The sequence below is a fragment of the Anabrus simplex genome, chromosome 6, assembly GCF_040414725.1.
Source record: "Anabrus simplex isolate iqAnaSimp1 chromosome 6, ASM4041472v1, whole genome shotgun sequence".
Classification (NCBI taxonomy): Eukaryota; Metazoa; Arthropoda; class Insecta; order Orthoptera; family Tettigoniidae; genus Anabrus; species Anabrus simplex.
Genome location: NC_090270.1, coordinates 56,355,173 through 56,369,319, shown reverse-complemented (window position 1 = coordinate 56,369,319; position 14,147 = coordinate 56,355,173). Strand labels below are relative to the sequence as shown.

Genomic DNA, 14,147 nt, shown 5'->3' with positions numbered 1-14,147 from the left:
ATAGTAATAAACTCCGTCTCTAAACGTTTAATTCGTGATCCGCCAAAAGGTTTCGTTGTGTAATGAACTATAGTAGTGTTGAGTGAAGTTCTTAATGCTACATTTTTAATATCCTCCCTAATCATAAAACTGTTAAAAAAGCGCGATAGTGTTTTAAGTACCATAATTATTAATATACTCCAGATCAAGTGACACAGCACTTAATTATTACGTGTTAAGAGCATGATGAACTCGCTATTCTAATTAGATTATTGAACACCTTTAGCCATATGAACTCACAAAGGGAGGATGGTACGCGTCCTACTTCCCTATTTAATTAAAGTGGAGAACATTTTTCCAATTTGGCGCTTGACGTAAACTAGGGGCCCAGAGCAGGACGAAACGGAGGTCACTGACCGTTTCAGTGGCGCATCAGACTGGGGTCAACCAAGGTCAACTGAAGGTGAGAGACTGATTTATTCTGTCGAAGGTCTAGTTCAGAGCAAGAAGTGTAGTCGCATGCATGTACTGAAATTGTATGTCAAGGGTCTAGGATATTTACCGCAGCATGCGATTTGTATTGTGTAGAGCTGTGTGTAGTAGCGACATGTGTTAATTTTCCTCACAATTCAGATTTCATCCTCTATGAACAATTTTTGATACCGTCATTATTGTTAATCTGAAGAATTTGTTTTCCACGCACGCACGATTGCTCTCCTGATAGGATCATCTGTAGCGCAAGCAGTTTTTACCCCTTGTCCTCTGCTTTCCGGGCACCACAAAGTTTACTCTGCTTGCTGTCAAAATGAGTACTGGTGTGGTATCCTTCATAGGAGGACTTTCTTTTGTGGCAAAATATATTTGTGGATGTCGGGCGCCATGGCTTGGCAATACCCTAGCCTCTTTCTTTCCGGGGAGACTTTGGTTCGATTTTCGGCTATTCCTCATGACTTTTTTCATAACATCTTGTTCCTGTTATTTGGATTCCACGTATAAGCGTTCGATGCTGTGGTGTTTAAAATCAGCTATCCTACTGAAGGTATAAATGAGCTGCGCGTTACGCGTTTGTTGTCAGAGTAATTCAAGGTGCAAGGAAGTTACAAAGTACTTTTGTCCACTTATTGCAGTGAGTTTCTGGTGGCCATTCATTTCGTTGAATAATTTACTCGTATGTATGGAAACTTCAATGCGCCTCCTTGGATCAAGTGGCAGCGCGCCGGCCTCTCACCACTGCGTTCTGTGGTTCAAAACCCAGTCACTGGATGTGAGATTTGTGCTGGACCAAGCGGAGATGGGACAGGTTTTTCTCCGGGTACTGCGGTTTTCTCTGTCATCTTTCATTCCGGCAACACACTCCAATATAATTTCATTTAATCCGTCGGTCATTAATCATTGCCCCCAGAGGAGTGCGACAGGCTTCGGCAGCCGGCACAATTCCTATCCTTGCCGCTAGATTCCCCATTCTCGATGACCCGGTCGAAGGACTGGAAATAGGCTGCGAATGTTCATTTTCATGTGGAAACTTACAGGGGATGGACGTGAGGTTGAGAGGGACTTAAAATCTCAGTTTAGTTCGCAGTATCATCTTCTAAACATATATTTTTATTAGTTTTATTTTACAATTTGCTTTACGTCGCACAGATGGGTCTTAGAGCGACCATGGTATAGGTAAGGCCTAGGAGTGGGAAGTGGTAATTAAGGTACGGCCCCAGCATTTGCCTGGTGTGAAAATGGGAAACCACAGAAAACCACCCTCAGGATTGCCAACACTGGGGTTAAAACCCGCCATCTCCCGGGTGCAAGCTCACAGTTGCGCGCCCCGAACCGCACGGCCAACTCGCCCGGTTATGATCTTCTAAGGGAGGAACTCAGCTGAATACTTTTTACCGATTTTACGCCCATTGCGAAATAGTGTTGACCTAACTGAGAACCTAAGATTATTTGTTGTTTCATAAACGGTTTCATTCTATATTCGAGAAGTTCAACCGTGGATTCATTACTACTTGAGATTAGCCTGGGCATCACGTACCAGCCAGCAAAATTACTCAGCTGCAGATATCGAGTGCTTCCACCTGTCCTGAGATAAGATCTTTTATCAAATTCCTTTCCAGTATTTTTTTCTGTGGTATTACAAGTCTCTATTGCTATGCGAGATGTAAGCACCTGCACTTTCTCAGTTGAAGAGGTCGAAATAATAATAGGATGTCCTCCAGGATCCCCGAGGCATCTTCGCCGCACTTCATTGTCTATTTATACTTAAACATTTTCTGGAACGTGGTTGAAAGAAATGTTATTAAGTGATGTTGAGATTCTTGTTAGTATTCTAATGATTGCGAGATTATTTGAATGCCGTACGTTTGCGGATTAAGATGCACTGTCAAATTTTAGTGATGAAATTGTGTGTTCTCAGACAAACTCATAGCCGGGCAGTCACTTCTGGAAAGGCAATAAAGATCCGAGGAGGAACTGAAGGTAATCCGTAACCCCAGTACTAAGTTAAGAAGGATAGAGTGGTTAGTTGATTGCTTTTACTCCCAGGAGTTAACCTAGTTTTTATTTCTGTTACGGGTTGAGTGAACGTCAGAAATTTGTCTTTCTGCAGGTAAGCAGTCTCCTTAGCCTGCAATATGTCGTTGGTCGTGGGCTGTTCTGTTCAGAACAGGAGAATTCTATTTTCACTGTTTTAGGGGAGCCGTACCAGACCTCGACAAGAGTGAATGGTGATTTTTTATGGTAACTTCGACACTAACAAGGGAAGTTTTTGTGCCCGAATGCTACGTATTGCATCTGAATTGATAGAAAAGCTCGACTATGGTCGCTGAAAACGTCTGTAGGGTTTTTCTCCATATAAAATTACGCATTTTATCAAAAGAGAATTATTGTGCTGGCTACAAGTGAGTGAGATGAAGAGGATGAAGCAGAGTTGCCAAGTTTTAATTCTTCAGTGCAGTGTTTATTTGTTTCAAGTTTGCTGACCACTTCGTATTTATTTTATAGTTTCGTCAGTTTGAGTTGTGAGTTGCTTAGTACCCAAATCACTTGCATCGGAACTTGTGAAATATGTAATAATGATACAAGTAGCCATAATACAGTATGCAGGGTATTTAAAAAATACACGGCAAAATTGCAAGGGTTGGATTCTTCACGTATTGTGCAGATAAAATGTTCACATCAACATGGGTTCAGAAATTCGTCATTTCTGAGTTATAAGACTGTCGAGCATCGTAAACAGGAATATTATTCACTAAAACTAAATTAACTTTGTGTGCGTACGCACCGTAATGCATGTCCTCGCGATTACTGATGGGTAGAGATGGGCTAATTGCTTGGCCTCCACGCTCATCTGATCTTAAACCGTTGGACTTCCTTGTGTGGATTTTTTAAGTCGTTGATGTCGTGACGAATTAACGCTTCGTGGATGAAATGTACAGGATTTTCAAACAATCCGTACAAGAGCAGGCTATTTTGCGCATGTTCGTAACGCAGTGAGAAGGCGAACAGAAGCCCATAGTATGGCACGGCATAGTCATTTTGGACCTCTTCTTGGCATCATTACATAAAATTCAAACAAAATCTTGACAAATAACGTTCCAGCTCATGATGCTTTGACTTGGAACAATCGTGTGACAGAGCGCGCTAACATGTTATGCGTCCATCAGACTCGATCTCAACATTGTTTCTCGTAATTGATGCACCGTTAACATTCCAATTGCAAATCTTTTAGTGCATTTTGTCCAATTAGGAAGTACGACTTCACAGAAACGTTGAACATGGCATTATAGACCAGGACCCTTCCCTCATTTTGAGAAACCCTAACAGCAATGAATACTTCATACTGTTCAAGGGTCGACACATGAGCAGTCTGCACACTTTGTACGCCCGTGTAATGTAGATATAATTCGTATTAACTTAACCAATGCGACTGTAAGAAGAAACAATGAAACTTCAAAGGGCAATTAACTCTTGCATACGATCTATATTTTCTTTGAACTTTAGGATACATATTTCCCCTTATTGTGAGAAGCTATCCTGGCTGAAAATCGATCAACTAGGAAACCTACATACTGCGACACTAATTTTTCGACTTCTGAACAAATCTACACCTGAATACCTATCCTGACATTTTAACTTCCTCTCATGTATCCATGGACATAATACCATATCGACTTCTACCCTTATGATACCGGTTAATCACTCATCTGTATACAGCCACACTTTCCAAGTGTCTGGGGCAAGGCTGTGAAACACTCTCCCAGTCAGTATACGTAATAGCTCTTCAGTAGCCTCATTTAAACTGTCTTGTCGAGAATTCTTCTTAAATGCGTGATTAGCTTGTATGAATGTTAGTGTGTATGAGAACAAGTATGATTTATGTACGTATGTTGTGGCTAAGTGTAAGAGAGGGCCGTGAGCCCTAACTTCGCTACATACAAAGGCATAAAATAAATAAATAAATAAATAAATAAATAAGTTATTACGACCACTTCGTTCTCGCCTTCAGTAAAGATATCTGTGAAAGAAGTGGACATCTGTCAGGGTTATAACGTTGCAATAACGTGGAGGCCAGGCTTGCCTCGTATCGTATTGCTGTTCGGTTACGACTGTCTCACTAATGTCTTCGCTGCCGTCGAGTATCGTAAAAAAGGAAGTAATCCGGGCGTCCCGAGGGACAGGCGACGCCGTTGTGGAACGACGACGTTAAAGATTTACACGTGCGGACAAAAAGGGCAAGCAGCTGGTTCGTGCACGTCATCAAGCTTCGTTCAGAAATAAAGTCCAGTAAAGCTAAGGTGTTCGTATTAGAATGTGATTCGCGACCACTGTTGACGTAATGACGTGCCTGTTTTGTCCTTAATATTGTGGATATATATTCTGCGGCATACGAGAGACGAGTGTTTTAAATTCCGCGAAAGTTAACTAGATGACCTACGAACTGAAATTTTAGGTAGGTTCTTATCAGTTTCAGATCTTAGGAATTCATGCAGCTGAAAAATGCCAGATTATGTTCACGAGCTCATGTCCCTCCTACCATCTTCTATAATACTGAGCTCTGTTTCGTAAGTTTAGCCGGCCCCGTGGTGTAGGGGTAGCGTGCCTGCCTCTTACCCGGAGGCCCCGCGTTCGATTCCAGGTCAGGTCTGGGATTTTTACCTGGACCTGAGGGCTGGTTCGAGGTCCACTCAGCCTACGTGATTAGAATTGAGGAGCTATCTGATGGTGAGATAGCGGCCTCTGTCTAGAAAGCCAAGAATAACGGCTGAAAGGATTCGTCGTGCTGACCACACGATACCTCGTAATCTGCAGGCCTTCAGGCTGAGCAGCGGTCGCTTGGTAGGCCAAGGGCCTTCAAGGTTGGTTTCGTAATTTTACATTATTTAATTCAGTCTTCGACTTAATCCTTAGAATTGACTGCCCTCGTTTGTTAGGTACGGTAGAATATGAGAGTTCGGAAGCCAAATACAGTTGATTCGAATACCGTGCAAGGTGAACGCATTAGGTAGCCAACCGCAGAGAAATATTCCTCCAGTATTGTCCGTCCTTGAAACAAATACAGAGATGAGTCCTATAATTTCCAATATTCATAATGATAATAGTTCCGATATATCTAAAATTATACTGAAAACTTTGTTGTCATAATTCACGTTGTCCTAACATCAGTAACATTAGAAGGGAAAGGTATTTCCAGATTGTTGGCAACATTTCATGTTTAAATGCAGAAGCACTTTATTTCAGCAAAGTTTCTTCTCGGGATTGGCTTTACGTCACACCGACACAGATAGGTCTTATGGCGACGATGGAATAGGAAAGAGAGAGAAATGGGAAGGAAGTGGACGAGGCTTTAATTAAGGTACATTTGCCTAGTGTGAAAATGGGAAATCACGAAAAACCATCTTCAGGGCTCGAACCCAATATCTCCCGGATGCAAGCCAACTCGCCCGGTATTTCAACAAAGTAAGTCATCAGTCTGCCCTGTCTGCTTGGGAGAAATTTAACTCCGTATTTTCATTAAAAAAAATAAAAAAGACAGTAATTCAGGGTTGTCCGCTAGGAGGAGCTAATTTTATCGATATTTTAAGCAATTGGTGAGATGTTTTGTTGGACGAAATGCCTCGTTTTTTAATATAATAAAGTTCGTTTCATGAGCTTACTGTGTCTGAATATATTTCTAAACAGTCGTTAAACGGTGTTTTTGACGTCCATTCACTGCTACCTTGCCATATTTTTATCAATTTTGAAATTTAGATAAAAGCTCTGAGTTGATATTATTTTAGTACGAAAAAATGTTTACAAATAATATCGATAAAAAGTCAAGCATCTCATCATAAGTTTACTGCTCGATAGGTGATTTAGGACATTCCATTTTTAAAAGCAAAGTTGTTCTATTTGGAGCTGATCGCTTTCAGTGGATGAAATATCAGTCCTTGCATCCGCTCTTAACTAAAGAATAAATCCAAGTAATATTTACTCACATTTGTGGGCCAAATGGCTCAGACGTGGCTAGGTTCGATCCTGGCTCTGTCTAGTAGTATTTGAAGGTGCTCAAATATGCCAGCCTCATGTCGGTATATCTAGCAGCAAGTAAAAGAACGTGTGGGATAAAAATTCCATCACTTCGACGCCTTCCTAAAACGTAATAGTAGTTAGTCGAAAGATCAATAATTTATTATTATTATTATGCTATTTGCTTTACGTCGCACCGACACAGATATGTCTTATGGCGACGGTGGAATAAGAAAGGCCTAGGAATGGGAAGGAAGCGGCCTTGGGCTTAATTAAGGTACATCCCCAGCATTTGCCTGGTGTGAAAATGGGAAACCACGGAAAACCATCTTCAGGGCTGCCGACAGTGGGATTCGAAGCCACTATCTCCCGATTACTGGATACTGGCCGCACTTAAGCGACTGCAGCTATCGAGCTCTGTATTATTATTATTATTATTATTATTATTATTATTATTATTATTATTATTATTATTATTGTATTTAGTTGCTGTGAGTACAAGGGTAATAATTAATTCCTGTTATTATTTAGGACACGGTTGCTCCAAGTTTCCCGCTTGACATACATATCGCTGTGGTAAATACTCTTTGCTGTTCTCATGCGATGAAAGGCACAGGATTGAATGAGACGGTACCTTGACCGAGATATGAATGCATATGCGGGCGGATATCCGCATGTGCTCCGCTTGGTAAAGCAAAGACTGTTATGCGGTGCGCTATCTTTTTCTACTTGTTATTTCGTACACATTCGGATAGTCTCATCATCTATGGCTCAGACGATGATATAAGCTCCCCCATTTCAGCTCTCGCACTGTAATAATGATTTATATCATAACACGTCCTGTGGGAGGGTAATAAACTAGAAGACATAACGCCTATTTCACTTTTTTCCTTCACATCCTCTACAGTCTATAAGGGTTGGCTGCAATTGTCTCTTCCTGCTTTTTTTGTTTGTTTGCGTGGTACCCTTCTCCAATTTGCCTGCAAGGGTTCTGGCAATACGTATACTCTCCCTCTTCTTTCTTCTACAAGGGGATTGTGTTTTTAATAAAGGGCTTTTTATCTTGTCATCCGTCTTGTGGCTGCCTCACGTTAGGCCGTGCCCTCGCTTGGCTGTCGTTCCTAGGGCCCCTGAGAGTTATGTTACCTCGCAATGCAGCCAAGGCTAGTGTGTTGCCGAGTTACTTCCGCATTGTATTATTCTCCTCTTCCTTCTCTCCTCTCCTTATCCTCGCAGTAATCGAAGTGCTAATAGGAAGGATATGTTAAATCCAAGTGTTATAGATTTGTATTTAGTAAAATATTTAGAATGAGGACTAACAAAGTGTTAATTGATATGACCTAAGTCTTTTAACCTCAGGACTTCCATACACCTTCATTGTAGACTGTTGTGCCTTTCAGCGTTCAGTTTGCAAGCCTTTATGCATTTTACCAACACCTCCACAATTCTCTATTTATACCTAGCTCCGTGACTTCAGTTCCATACCTCGTATCTTTAAATAATAATAATAATAATAATAATAATAATAATAATAATAATAATAATAATAATAATAATGTTCCTGGCCTTTTCGCCACTATCTTGGAGTCGGCACGTTGTGTTGATTGGGCGCAGTTTTAGGCCAGGGTGCTCGATCTTTCGGAAACCCTATGTAGAGGAACGTATTCACCATTGCGCGTTTCTGTTGTGGTTGGTAGTGTGGTGTATCCTAACGCTAAAATGAACCGTTTTTGAAGGTTTAAAATAAATTCCCTGGAATCGTAAGCTCTGGAGTTGGGAAGTCGAGCACCTGACGTGGTCGCCAAGGGTAAAAACGTAGGCCTTGGCAGTGAACTCGACCGTGATGTGGTTGCGTGCGTGACTGCTGTTCGGCATGAGTTTAGCAGAGCATCACGGAATTCAATATTATTGACACTGAATAACGACGCATTTGTCTTTCAGCAGTGTCACAATCGGCGCGATTCCACCACTCGTGGTAATAAGAGATATTTCTAGAAACAATTCACGGGAATATTTTTTTATTACCTTTCCGCGTGCTGTCTGCATTTGACTGTTATAGTACGTAAATTTCTTATGTTTCTGAGAAAATGGCAAATCTGGTATTGAGCTTTTCTTAGTGTAAAGTGCCTGTCTGCATACAGGCTTGAAAGGTATCTTTACTATGGCGACCTTAAGACAATTTGTAGAAAAGAAAGTGGTGAAAATTATCAATATTGTTTGGACTTTCAATTCCGCCTGAAACTGTCCGGAATGTTTGCCGAAAAGCATGTCTTTTTGACATACGATCGAGAAAAATTTACTAGCAGTCCTTTAGTCGTTAACGTATAATTACATTCAGGAATCGTTCGTGTCAAGCACCGTCAAGAGTGTGATAGTGCTTAGGATATGGTTTTATACTTGACAGTGAAGATAAATAACTGGCTGTTTTGTGAAAGGTAGGGGGCGAAGTTGATTAGCGCAGTGGCTTAGCTGCAGGCTTTCCCTTTGGAGGGCCAATATTCGAATCCCAGTGGGTCTCGGATTGGATTTTTTCACCTTAAACACTTGAAATCTTCTTTTTCTACACCTTTTTCGCACATGTGGAGTTGGCCCTGTTTTACGGCCGAATGCCCTTCCCGGCGCCAGTCCTATATGCGTGTTTCTGTGGTGGTTGGTAGTGTTGTATGTTGTCTGAACATGAGGAGAGTGTTTGGACGGACACGTACACCCAGTCCCCGAGCCAGAATAATTAATCAGAAGCGATTAAAATCCCCGATCCGGCCGAGAATTGAACCCGGGACCCACCTGACTACGCTGACCATTCAGCTAACGAGTCGGACTACCTTAAACACTTGAAATAACTGGGATAAACGGAGAAAAGTTTAATATAAAGCTCGCTGTTTAAGAACATCAATTACTGTAGAACACTGTACGTACTTTTCTAGCCCTAAAGACAAAAAGAAGTATCTGGATATTACCATAGACATGTTAGTTTTTAATTCTTTCTCTCATCACTTTTGAACACAGCAGTAAGAATATATAATTTTGGTACTACTATTCATTCCTGGAGAAAGGAACAATTATGATAGGCTATACAGAACCTCCTCCGTAAAAAAAAAAAAACTAGTCGTCATGATTTATACCTTTGAGGAAAAATATTCTGAAAACGTTGTTCACATAGAAACTACAGTATATTAAATGAATTCTGTATGTGCCCCATATTATTTTCCATCAACTGCCGTATTTTTAAGGTTAGTTTCAGTCACGTTAGGCCTCCTGTGGGACGAAATTCCAATACCCAGGCGTCTTTTAAAATCTGTTGCAATTAAAGGGCCGTTTAAACAAGTATTATTATTATTATTATTATTATTATTATTATTATTATTATTATTATTAGTAGTAGTAGCTGTAACACAGAAGTAAGTGCTTCCAGAATAAATGCCTTCACACAACATACCACAAATGTTCCAGTTTCAATTCTGGACGCATCTAGTACATTATCAAAACTACAAAGGATAAGAATTACAGCTAAGAACTCAATTTAGATGACGGTTTCCTCTTCAAGGAAGGGTAAGTAACAGAATAAATACCACATATACCTTCAATTCAGTATGATTATATGTAACCAGAACTGCAAAGAGTAAACATTACAGCGCCGAACTTGATTGACGTCAATAAGGCAAGGGGAATGAATACTTTCCCAAGCTACTCGCTTTAGCTAGAGCCAGGACGACCTGATCGGAAAAGCGCTCGAATTAGGTGTAGTTAGGCGATACAGAGCGAGCGCAGAATGAGGAACAGAGATATACGTGAAACTCCGTCAAACTTTCTGCATTACAATGATTTTTTACCAAGTACAGTCTAGAGGGAATACGTATTCAAAGCTTGAACTTTTATCTCATCGGAAAGTTGGTACATCTTCGGACAGATCCACAGCTGAACAGAAATCTTAATTGATTTTATATACAGTATATCGCATTATTATTATTATTATTATTATTATTATTATTATTATTATTATTATTATTATTATTATTATTGAGGTACATTTTTCTTCTAATTGAGTTATATCATTCTTCCGCGTACTACCCAGCCAGCTTACCAAGAACAACTACAAATTGTCCCCAGAGTATGCGGATAGTTTGGGACTGTCCGTAATCGTCCTTTATTATTAGCAGTATGCTCCCTTGGAGGTCCTGTACTTGTTTAATTTGATGTAACCTGGAGTACGCTGCTGTCCATCTTTCTTTCTTTCTTTCTTTCTTTCTTTCCTTCTTTCTTTCTTTCTTTCTTTCTAATTTGTTAGACGAATGAGGATTAGTTGAAATGGCGTATGGCTTTTAGTGCCGGGATATCCCAGGACGGGTTCGGCTCGCCAGGTGCAGGTCTTTCTATTTGACACCCGTAGGTGACCTGCGCGTCGTGATGAGGATGAAATGATGATGAAGACAACACATACACTCAGCCCCCGGGCCATTAGAATTAACCAATTAAGGTTAAAATCCCCGACCCGGCCGGGAATCGAACCCGAGACCCTCTGAACCGAAGGCCAGTACGCTGACCATTCAGCCAACGAGTCGGACGAGGATTAGTTTAAGACAGTAGAGTACAGTTGAGGTGTCGTCGTCCTGCTGTAGTGTACTAGATATGAACTGAACCGCAGCTAATAAAATTATGCAGAATTCAAACTGACGAAGTAGATATTGATTTGACTAATTTTACATGCATCGCGCAGCATCCCCACAACGTAGCGCTACAAGCAATGACATAAATCATTTGTGCGCTTCAGCTGTTCTCACCATTGAACTGTCAAGAATCTGTCCTTGCTGGTATTATATGGGCAGAGTCTTCTTTGTTTATACGGGTTAAAATGGTTGTGGCAGGAAGAGGCTTTAAGATAATTCGCTTTTTAGTACGGATGTGCCTGGTGGGAACTTCATATCGTCAAATGGCATTTCTTTTCCTTTTATCAAATATGTGTACTGATCTTCCGTAAAGGTCAGCTGCTATACTTACACACTATTTCTCGGTTAGACTAACCTGTAGAGGTCGTTCTGAGTATAGAATAAATATTAGATGTAAACAGGTTCTCTGGCTATACACAGCCGATCTGAGTGGCTCAGACGGTTGAGCTGGCCTTCTGACCCCAGTCCGGTAGTATTTGAAGGTGTTCAAATACGCCAGCCTCATGTCGGTAGATTTACTGGCACGTAAAATAGCTCCTGCGGGACTAAATTCTGCAAACTCGGCGTCTCTGGAAATAGCAAAAGCAGTTAGTGGGACGTAAAGCAAATAAAGTTATTATTATTATTATTATTATTATTATTATTATTATTATTATTATTATTATTATTATTATTATTATTATTGTTGTTGTTGTTGACTATGTTCATCTGTCCAGAGAATCCGGGGTTTGATTCCCGAGGGCTTTTAACTGGTTAACTCCGGTAGCTCAAGGACTTGGTGTTCGTGTTAATATGCACGTCTTTTCTTCATTCACATAAAACACTACCCTCCACATAGGGTTAGTGTCAGAAAGAACATTCAGCCGTAAAACTAGACCAAATTGTGTGCAACACAGTTAATACTTGCGAATCCACCCAGATATGTGGGACCATGTGACAATTTCAATGCTTCATTCTTCGTTGTGCCTTCTTCTTCTTCTTCTTCTTCTTCTTCTTCTTCTTCTTCCAATACTCCATCTGCTCATTATTCTCCTTTCCTCTCCTTGGACCATTTTGAGCCTGTTTTCTTTCCCTCCCAACCTTGAAATCCTTCCATTTATAATTCTTTCTCTTATGTTGTTTCTTTCCAAATCTTTCTTAACTTCATGAATCCAGGTGTTGTTGACTTCTTGTTCCAAAGATATTTGAAGATCTGTTTGGTTAACCTGTTCTTATCCATTCTGTATAAATGTCCTAAATATGTCAATCGCCTCTTCCGCATTGTATCTGTTACGCTTTCTAGGCTCCGGTGTATTTCATCATTATTTCATTACTTCTTGATTTCCAGAGTTCTGTAGTTCTTTGCGGAACGAGTATTTTCCGTATACTTCTCTCCAGTACTTCTAGTTTATTCGGCTTGTAAATCAGTACCAGACAGTCACTCGTGTATAGGCATTCCGGTTTATTATTATTATTATTATTATTATTATTATTATTATTATTATTATTATTATTATCGGCCCCGTGGTGTAGGGGTAGCGTGCCTGTCTCTTACCCGGAGGCCCCGGGTTCGATTCCCATCCAGGCCAGGGATTTTTAACTTGACCTGAGGGCTGGTTCTAGGTCCACACAGCCTACGTGATTAGAATTGAGGAGCTATCTGACGGTGAGATAGGGGCCCCGGTCTAGAAAGCCAAGAATAACGGCCGAGAGGATTCGTCGTGCTGACCACACGACACCTCGCAATCTGCAGGCCTTGGGGTTGAATGCCAGGCCAAGGCCCTTCAAGGGCTGTAGTGCCATGGGGTTTGGTTTTTTATTATTATTATTATTATTATTATTATTATTATTATTATTGCCTGTCATAATTTGCTGAATTTTTGTATATTCTCTATTTGCACTGTTGCGACATTTGGTCAATATGATTATTTTATACACTATAATTTATCAAAGGATTACGGCCGAAGATTGGTGATATTTTCCTTCCTTTATGTCGGCTAACTTCAACCGCTCGCGTTCAATATTGCAAATAAATTGTTCTCTCTCTGATGTAATATATCAGGAGCTGAGAGTCAGTCGTTTGTTACTTCTCGCTTGACGTCGCTACTTCGGTGAGGAACGTTTTCTTTTATATGTGTTGGTAACGAGTGTATTCGCTCACCTGTGCTATTATTGGTTGCTGAAGTTCTCTAAACGAGATACTCCTTCGGGGTAGTTTGTCCTTCTGGGATGTCTGGAAAGAACATCAGTGAGGAATGTGGAATGACTGCAAAATGAGTTCCCTCTTCTCGAAAAGTGATTAGACATGTCTATTCTTCCCTTCGTTTTCTTCTTCAATCTGGCATTTTCCCTAGTTTATTGAGATTGGCAATTAATCTTAATTTGGTCCAGTTTTACGACAGAATGCCCTTCCTGACGGTAACCCAATGTAGAAGACTGTGTTCACTATTACAAGTTTCTGTGATGTTTGATAGTGTGCTGTATGTTTGAAGATGAGTCTTACAACGAACACAAACACTCAGTCCCCGAGCAAGAATAATTGCGACTCAAGTTATAATCCTCCGTCCGGCCGGGAATCGGACTCAGGGCCCTCTGAGCCGAAGGCCAGGGCGCTGACCAGTCAGATAAGGAGCCGGACTATTCTCTCGGTTTTTACTACATAATAATAATAATAATAATAATAATAATAATAATAATAATAATAATAATACCAAGGTAAGTGGCCGGGCGTATTATTCTGCATTCGGGAGACGAGTGTTTCAAACCCCACCGTTGGCCGTATTGAGAATGATTTTCTGTGGTTTCCCATTTTCACTTCCAGGCAAATGCCGGGGCAGTTCCTGTTCATATGTCATAGCCGATTGCTTCCACCGGTTTACCCAGTTAATTTACCATCGTTCATTTAATCTTCATTAGCTCCTCAACTGCGGTTGGCGTCAGGAAGGGCGTCCGGCCGTAAAACTATATCATTTACAATTTCATCTTACCTCAATCCCGACGCCTATCAGGAAACGGGGCTAAGAG

General features: G+C 40.7%; 1 protein-coding gene across 3 annotated transcripts in view; it reads left to right on the top strand.

Annotated features, from left to right (window-relative positions):
- The window catches only part of LOC136876090 (ras-associated and pleckstrin homology domains-containing protein 1), a 248,651-nt gene that overhangs the window by 188,102 nt on the left and 46,402 nt on the right, over nucleotides 1–14,147 (top strand). The window contains exon 1 of one of the 3 annotated variants that reach the window (XM_067149748.2): nucleotides 425–442. The exons of the other annotated variants lie outside the window; for them this stretch is intronic. The gene's annotated coding sequence lies outside the window, so the exon portion shown is untranslated. Of the gene's footprint in view, nucleotides 1–424; nucleotides 443–14,147 lie in introns of those variants that run through there. 3 annotated transcript variants of the gene reach the window in all.